Source organism: Osmia lignaria, unplaced genomic scaffold, assembly GCF_051020975.1.
Source record: "Osmia lignaria lignaria isolate PbOS001 unplaced genomic scaffold, iyOsmLign1 scaffold0001, whole genome shotgun sequence".
NCBI lineage: Eukaryota > Metazoa > Arthropoda > Insecta > Hymenoptera > Megachilidae > Osmia > Osmia lignaria.
The window spans coordinates 28,577,021-28,584,889 of NW_027478158.1; positions in this window are offsets into that span (position 1 = coordinate 28,577,021).

The window sequence follows — 7,869 nt, forward strand, 5'->3', positions numbered from 1 at the left end:
CATAAAAAGTAGGAAACTTAATTCTCTACAAAAAAGGTCTCTTAACATTTTGCCATAGCTCGCTTCGTTTCCGAGATATTTGCAGATTTATCTCAAGGGAAGGGGCCTGTCGGACATATTTCGAGATATTTCTTCTTCTTGTTGTTCTTCTTCTGCACAGCTAAGCTGGAAGTGGCATTTGCGGCTCGCACTAGTGCAGAGTTATCTCAAAGAAAGGGGCCACGGTGTTTCTGTATCTCTATTATGTTGGTGCGGCTTCGGAACTTTTAAATATCTTGATACATCTCGAGAACTACGCATCTGATCAAAAAATATCATAGAAGATAAAAAGTAGGAAACTTAATTCTCTACAAAAATGGTCACTTAACATTTCGCCATAGCTCGCTTCGTTTCCGAGATATTTGCAGATTTATCTCAAGGGAAGGGGCCTGTCGGACATATTTCGAGATATTTCTTCTTCTTGTTGTTCTTCTTCTGCACAGCTAAGCTGGAAGTGGCATTTGCGGCTCGCACTAGTGCAGAGTTATCTCAAAGAAAGGGGCCACGGTGTTTCTGTATCTCTATTATGTTGGTGCGGCTTCGGAACTTTTAAATATCTCGATATATCTCGAAAACTACGCTTCTGATCAAAAAATATCATAGAACATAAATTGTAGGAAACATAATTCTCTACAAAAAACGTCTCTTAACATTTTGCCATAGCTCGCTTCGTTTCCGAGATATTTGCAGATTCAACTCAAAGGAACTGGCCTGACGGACATATTTCGAGATATTTCTTCTTCTTGTTGTTCTTCCTCTGCACAGCTAAGCTGGAAGTGGCATTTGCAGCTCGCAATAGTGCAGAGTTATCTCAAAGAAAGGGGCCACGGTGTTTCTGTATCTCTATTATGTTGGTGCGGCTTCGGAACTTTTAAATATCTTGATATATCTCGAGAACTACGCATCTGATCAAAAAATATCATAGAACATAAAAAGTAGGAAACTTAATTCACTACAAAAAAGGTCTCTTATCATTTTGCCATAGCTCGCTTCGTTTCCGAGATATTTGCAGATTTATCTCAAGGGAAGGGTCCTGATGGACATATTTCGAGATATTTCTTCTTCTTGTTGTTCTTCTTCTGCACAGCTAAACTGGAAGTGGCATTTCCAGCTCGCAATCGTGCAGAGTTATCTCAATGAAAGGGGCCACGGTGTTTCTGTATCTCTATTATGTTGGTGCGGCTTCGGAACTTTTAAATATCTTGATATATCTCGAGAACTACGCCTCTGATCGAAAAATATCATAGAACATAAAAAGTAGGAAACTTAATTCTCTACAAAAAAGGTCTCTTAACATTTTCCCATAGCTCGCTTCGTTTCCGAGATATTTGCAGATTTATCTCAAGGGAAGGGGCCTGACGGACATATTTCGAGATATTTCTTCTTCTTGTTGTTCTTCTTCTGCACAGCTAAGCTGGAAGTGGCATTTACGGCTCGCACTAGTGCAGAGTTATCTCAAAGAAAGGAGCCACGGTGTTTCTGTATCTCTATTATGTTGGTGCGGCTTCGGAACTTTTAAATATCTCGATATATCTCGAAAACTACGCTTCTGATCAAAAAATATCATAGAACATAAATTGTAGGAAACATAATTCACTACAAAAAACGTCTCTTAACATTTTGCCATAGCTCGCTTCGTTTCCGAGATATTTGCAGATTCAGCTCAAAGGAACGGGCCTGACGGACATATTTCGAGATACTTCTTCTTCTTGTTGTTCTTCCTCTGCACAGCTAAGCTGGAAGTGGCATTTGCAGCTCGCAATGGTGCAGAGTTATCTCAAAGAAAGGGGCCACGGTGTTTCTGTATCTCTATTATGTTGGTGCGGCTTCGGAACTTTTAAATATCTTGATATATCTCGAGAACTACGCGTCTGATCGAAAAATATCGTAGAACATAAAAAGTAGGAAACTTAATTCTCTACAAAAAAGGTCTCTTAACATTTTGCCATAGCTCGCTTCGTTTCCGAGATATTTGCAGATTTATTTCAAGGGAATGGGCCTGACGGACATATTTCGAGATATTTCTTCTTCTTGTTGTTCTTCTTCTGCACAGCTAAGCTGGAAGTGGCATTTGCGGCTCGCACTAGTGCAGAGTTATCTCAAAGAAAGGAGCCACGGTGTTTCTGTATCTCTATTATCTTGGTGCGGCTTCGGAACTTTTAAATATCTCGATATATCTCGAAAACTACGCTTCTGATCGAAAAATATCATAGAACATAAATTGTAGGAAACATAATTCTCTACAAAAAACGTCTCTTAACATTTTGCCATAGCTCGCTTCGTTTCCCAGATATTTGCAGATTCAGTTCAAAGGAACGGGCCTGACGGACATATCTCGAGATATTTCTTCTTCTTGTTGTTCTTCTTCTGCACAGCTAAGCTGGAAGTGGCATTTGCGGCTCGCACTAGTACACAGTTATCTCAAAGAAAGGGGCCACGGTGTTTCTGTATCTCTATTATGTTAGTGCGGCTTCGGAACTTTTAAATATCTCGATATATCTCGAAAACTACGCTTCTGATCAAAAAATATCATAGAACATAAATTGTAGGAAACATAATTCTCTACAAAAAACGTCTCTTAACATTTTGCCATAGCTCGCTTCGTTTCCGAGATATTTGCAGATATATCTCAAGGGAAGGGTCCTGATGGACATATTTCGAGATATTTCTTCTTCTTGTTGTTCTTCTTCTGCACAGCTAAACTGGAAGTGGCATTTCCAGCTCGCAATCGTGCAGAGTTATCTCAAAGAAAGGGGCCACGGTGTTTCTGTATCTCTATTATGTTGGTGCGGCTTCGGAACTTTTAAATATCTCGATATATCTCGAAAACTACGCTTCTGATCAAAAAATATCATAGAACATAAATTGTAGGAAACTTAATTCTCTACAAAAAAGGTCTCTTAACATTTTGCCATAGCTCTCTTCGTTTCCGAGATATTTGCAGATTTATCTCAAGGGAAGGGGCCTGACGGACATATTTCGAGATATTTCTTCTTCTTGTTGTTCTTCTTCTGCACAGCTAAGCTGGAAGTGGCATTTGCAGCTCGCAATAGTGCAGAGTTATCTCAAAGAAAGGGGCCACGGTGTTTCTGTATCTCTATTATGTTTGAGCGGCTTCCGAACTTTTAAATATCTTGATATATCTCGAGAACTACGCATCTGATCAAAAAATATCATAGAACATAAAAAGTAGGAAACTTAATTCTCTACAAAAAAGGTCTCTTAACATTTTGCCATAGCTCGCTTCGTTTCCGAGATATTTGCAGGTTTATCTCAAGGGAAGGGGCCTGACGGACATATTTCGAGATATTTCTTCTTCTTGTTGTTCTTCTTCTGCACAGCTAAGCTGGAAGTGGCATTTGCAGCTCGCAATAGTGCAGAGTTATCTCAAAGAAAGGGGCCACGGTGTTTCTGTATCTCTATTATGTTGGTGCGGCTTCGGAACTTTTAAATATCTCGATATATCTCGAAAACTACGCTTCTGATCAAAAAATATCATAGAACATAAATTGTAGGAAACATAATTCTCTACAAAAAACGTCTCTTAACATTTTGCCATAGCTCGCTTCGTTTCCGAGATATTTGCAGATTTATCTCAAGGGAAGGGGCCTGACGGACATATCTCGAGATATTTCTTCTTCTTGTTGTTCTTCTTCTGCACAGCTAAGCTGGAAGTGGCATTTGCGGCTCGCACTAGTACACAGTTATCTCAAAGAAAGGGGCCACGGTGTTTCTGTATCTCTATTATGTTAGTGCGGCTTCGGAACTTTTAAATATCTCGATATATCTCGAAAACTACGCTTCTGATCAAAAAATATCATAGAACATAAATTGTAGGAAACATAATTCTCTACAAAAAACGTCTCTTAACATTTTGCCATAGCTCGCTTCGTTTCCGAGATATTTGCAGATATATCTCAAGGGAAGGGTCCTGATGGACATATTTCGAGATATTTCTTCTTCTTGTTGTTCTTCTTCTGCACAGCTAAACTGGAAGTGGCATTTCCAGCTCGCAATCGTGCAGAGTTATCTCAAAGAAAGGGGCCACGGTGTTTCTGTATCTCTATTATGTTGGTGCGGCTTCGGAACTTTTAAATATCTCGATATATCTCGAAAACTACGCTTCTGATCAAAAAATATCATAGAACATAAATTGTAGGAAACTTAATTCTCTACAAAAAAGGTCTCTTAACATTTTGCCATAGCTCTCTTCGTTTCCGAGATATTTGCAGATTTATCTCAAGGGAAGGGGCCTGACGGACATATTTCGAGATATTTCTTCTTCTTGTTGTTCTTCTTCTGCACAGCTAAGCTGGAAGTGGCATTTGCAGCTCGCAATAGTGCAGAGTTATCTCAAAGAAAGGGGCCACGGTGTTTCTGTATCTCTATTATGTTTGAGCGGCTTCCGAACTTTTAAATATCTTGATATATCTCGAGAACTACGCATCTGATCAAAAAATATCATAGAACATAAAAAGTAGGAAACTTAATTCTCTACAAAAAAGGTCTCTTAACATTTTGCCATAGCTCGCTTCGCTTCCGAGATATTTGCAGATTCAGCTCAAAGGAACTGGCCTGACGGACATATTTCGAGATATTTCTTCTTCTTCTTGTTCTTCCTCTGCACAGCTAAGCTGGAAGTGGCATTTGCAGCTCGCAATAGTGCAGAGTTATCTCAAAGAAAGGGGCCACGGTGTTTCTGTATCTCTATTATGTTGGTGCGGCTTCGGAACTTTTAAATATCTTGATATATCTCGAGAACTACGCATCTGATCAAAAAATATCATAGAACATAAAAAGTAGGAAACTTAATTCTCTACAAAAATGGTCTCTTAACATTTCGCCATAGCTCGCTTCGTTTTCGAGATATTTGCAGATTTATCTCAAGGGAAGGGGCCTGACGGACATATTTCGAGATATTTCTTCTTCTTGTTGTTCTTCTTCTGCACAGCTAAGCTGGAAGTGGCATTGGCGGCTCGCACTAGTGCAGAGTTATCTCAAAGAAAGGGGCCACGGTATTTCTGTATCCCTATTATGTTGGTGCGGCTTCGGAACTTTTAAATATCTCGATATATCTCGAAAACTACGCTTCTGATCAAAAAATATCATAGAACATAAATTGTAGGAAACGTAATTCTCTATAAAAAACGTCTCTTAACATTTTGCCATAGCTCGCTTCGTTTCCGAGATATTTGCAGATTCAGCTCAAAGGAACTGGCCTGACGGACATATTTCGAGATATTTCTTCTTCTTGTTGTTCTTCCTCTGCACAGCTAAGCTGGAAGTGGCATTTGCAGCTCGCAATAGTGCAGAGTTATCTCAAAGAAAGGGGCCACGGTGTTTCTGTATCTCTATTATGTTGGTGCGGCTTCGGATCTTTTAAATATCTTGATATATCTCGAGAACTACGCATCTGATCAAAAAATATCATAGAACATAAAAAGTAGGAAACTTAATTCTCTACAAAAAAGGTCTCTTAACATTTTGCCATAGCTCGCTTCGTTTCCGAGATATTTGCAGATTTATCTCAAGGGAAGGGGCCTGACGGACATATTTCGAGATATTTCTTCTTCTTGTTGTTCTTCTTCTGCACAGCTAAGCTGGAAGTGGCATTTGCGGCTCGCACTAGTGCAGAGTTATCTCAAAGAAAGGGGCCACGGTGTTTCAGTATCTCTATTATGTTGGTGCGGCTTCGGAACTTTTAAATATCTCGATATATCTCGAAAACTACGCTTCTGATCAAAAAATATCATAGAACATGAATTGTAGGAAACAGAATTCTCTACAAAAAAGGTCTCTTAACATTTTGCCATAGCTCGCTTCGTTTCCGAGATATTTGCAGATATATCTCAAGGGAAGGGGCCTGACGGACATATTTCGAGATATTTCTTCTTCTTGTTGTTCTTCTTCTGCACAGCTAAGCTGGAAGTGGCTTTTACAGCTCGCAATAGTGCAGAGTTATCTCAAAGAAAGGGGCCACGGTGTTTCTGTATCTCTATTATGTTGGTGCGGCTTCGGAACTTTTAAATATCTTGATATATCTCGAGAACTACACATCTGATCAAAAAATATCATAGACCATAAAAAGTAGGAAACTTAATTCTCTACAAAAAAGGTCTCTTAACATTTTGCCATAGCTCGCTTCGTTTCCGAGATATTTGCAGATTTATCTCAAGGGAAGGGGCCTGACGGACATATTTCGAGATATTTCTTCTTCTTGTTGTTCTTCTTCTGCACAGCTAAGCTGGAAGTGGCATTTGCGGCTCGCACTAGTGCAGAGTTATCTCAAAGAAAGGGGCCACGGTGTTTCTGTATCCCTATTATGTTGGTGCGGCTTCGGAACTTTTAAATATCTCGATATATCTCGAAAACTACGCTTCTGATCAAAAAATATCATAGAACATAAATTGTAGGAAACATAATTCTCTATAAAAAACGTCTCTTAACATTTTGCCATAGCTCGCTTCGTTTCCGAGATATTTGCAGATTCAGCTCAAAGGAACTGGCCTGACGGACATATTTCGAGATATTTCTTCTTCTTGTTGTTCTTCCTCTGCACAGCTAAGCTGGAAGTGGCATCTGCAGCTCGCAATAGTGCAGAGTTATCTCAAAGAAAGGGGCCACGGTGTTTCTGTATCTCTATTATGTTGGTGCGGCTTCGGATCTTTTAAATATCTTGATATATCTCGAGAACTACGCATCTGATCAAAAAATATCATAGAACATAAAAAGTAGGAAACTTAATTCTCTACAAAAAAGGTCTCTTAACATTTTGCCATAGCTCGCTTCGTTTCCGAGATATTTGCAGATTTATCTCAAGGGAAGGGGCCTGTCGGACATATTTCGAGATATTTCTTCTTCTTGTTGTTCTTCTTCTGCACAGCTAAGCTGGAAGTGGCATTTGCGGCTCGCACTAGTGCAGAGTTATCTCAAAGAAAGGGGCCACGGTGTTTCTGTATCTCTATTATGTTGGTGCGGCTTCGGAACTTTTAAATATCTTGATATATCTCGAGAACTACGCCTCTGATCAAAAAATATCATAGAACGTAAATTGTAGGAAACATTATTCTCTACAAAAAAGGTCTCTTAACATTTTGCCATAGCTCGCTTCGTTTCCGAGATATTTGCAGATTTATCTCAAGGGAAGGGTCCTGATGGACATATTTCGAGATATTTCTTCTTCTTGTTGTTCTTCTTCTGCACAGCTAAACTGGAAGTGGCATTTCCAGCTCGCAATCGTGCAGAGTTATCTCAAAGAACGGGGCCACGGTGTTTCTGTATCTCTATTATGTTGGTGCGGCTTCGGAACTTTTAAATATCTTGATACATCTCGAGAACTACGCATCTGATCAAAAAATATCATAGAAGATAAAAAGTAGGAAACTTAATTCTCTACAAAAATGGTCACTTAACATTTCGCCATAGCTCGCTTCGTTTCCGAGATATTTGCAGATTTATCTCAAGGGAAGGGGCCTGTCGGACATATTTCGAGATATTTCTTCTTCTTGTTGTTCTTCTTCTGCACAGCTAAGCTGGAAGTGGCATTTGCGGCTCGCACTAGTGCAGAGTTATCTCAAAGAAAGGGGCCACGGTGTTTCTGTATCTCTATTATGTTGGTGCGGCTTCGGAACTTTTAAATATCTCGATATATCTCGAAAACTACGCTTCTGATCAAAAAATATCATAGAACATAAATTGTAGGAAACATAATTCTCTACAAAAAACGTCTCTTAACATTTTGCCATAGCTCGCTTCGTTTCCGAGATATTTGCAGATTCAACTCAAAGGAACTGGCCTGACGGACATATTTCGAGATATTTCTTCTTCTTG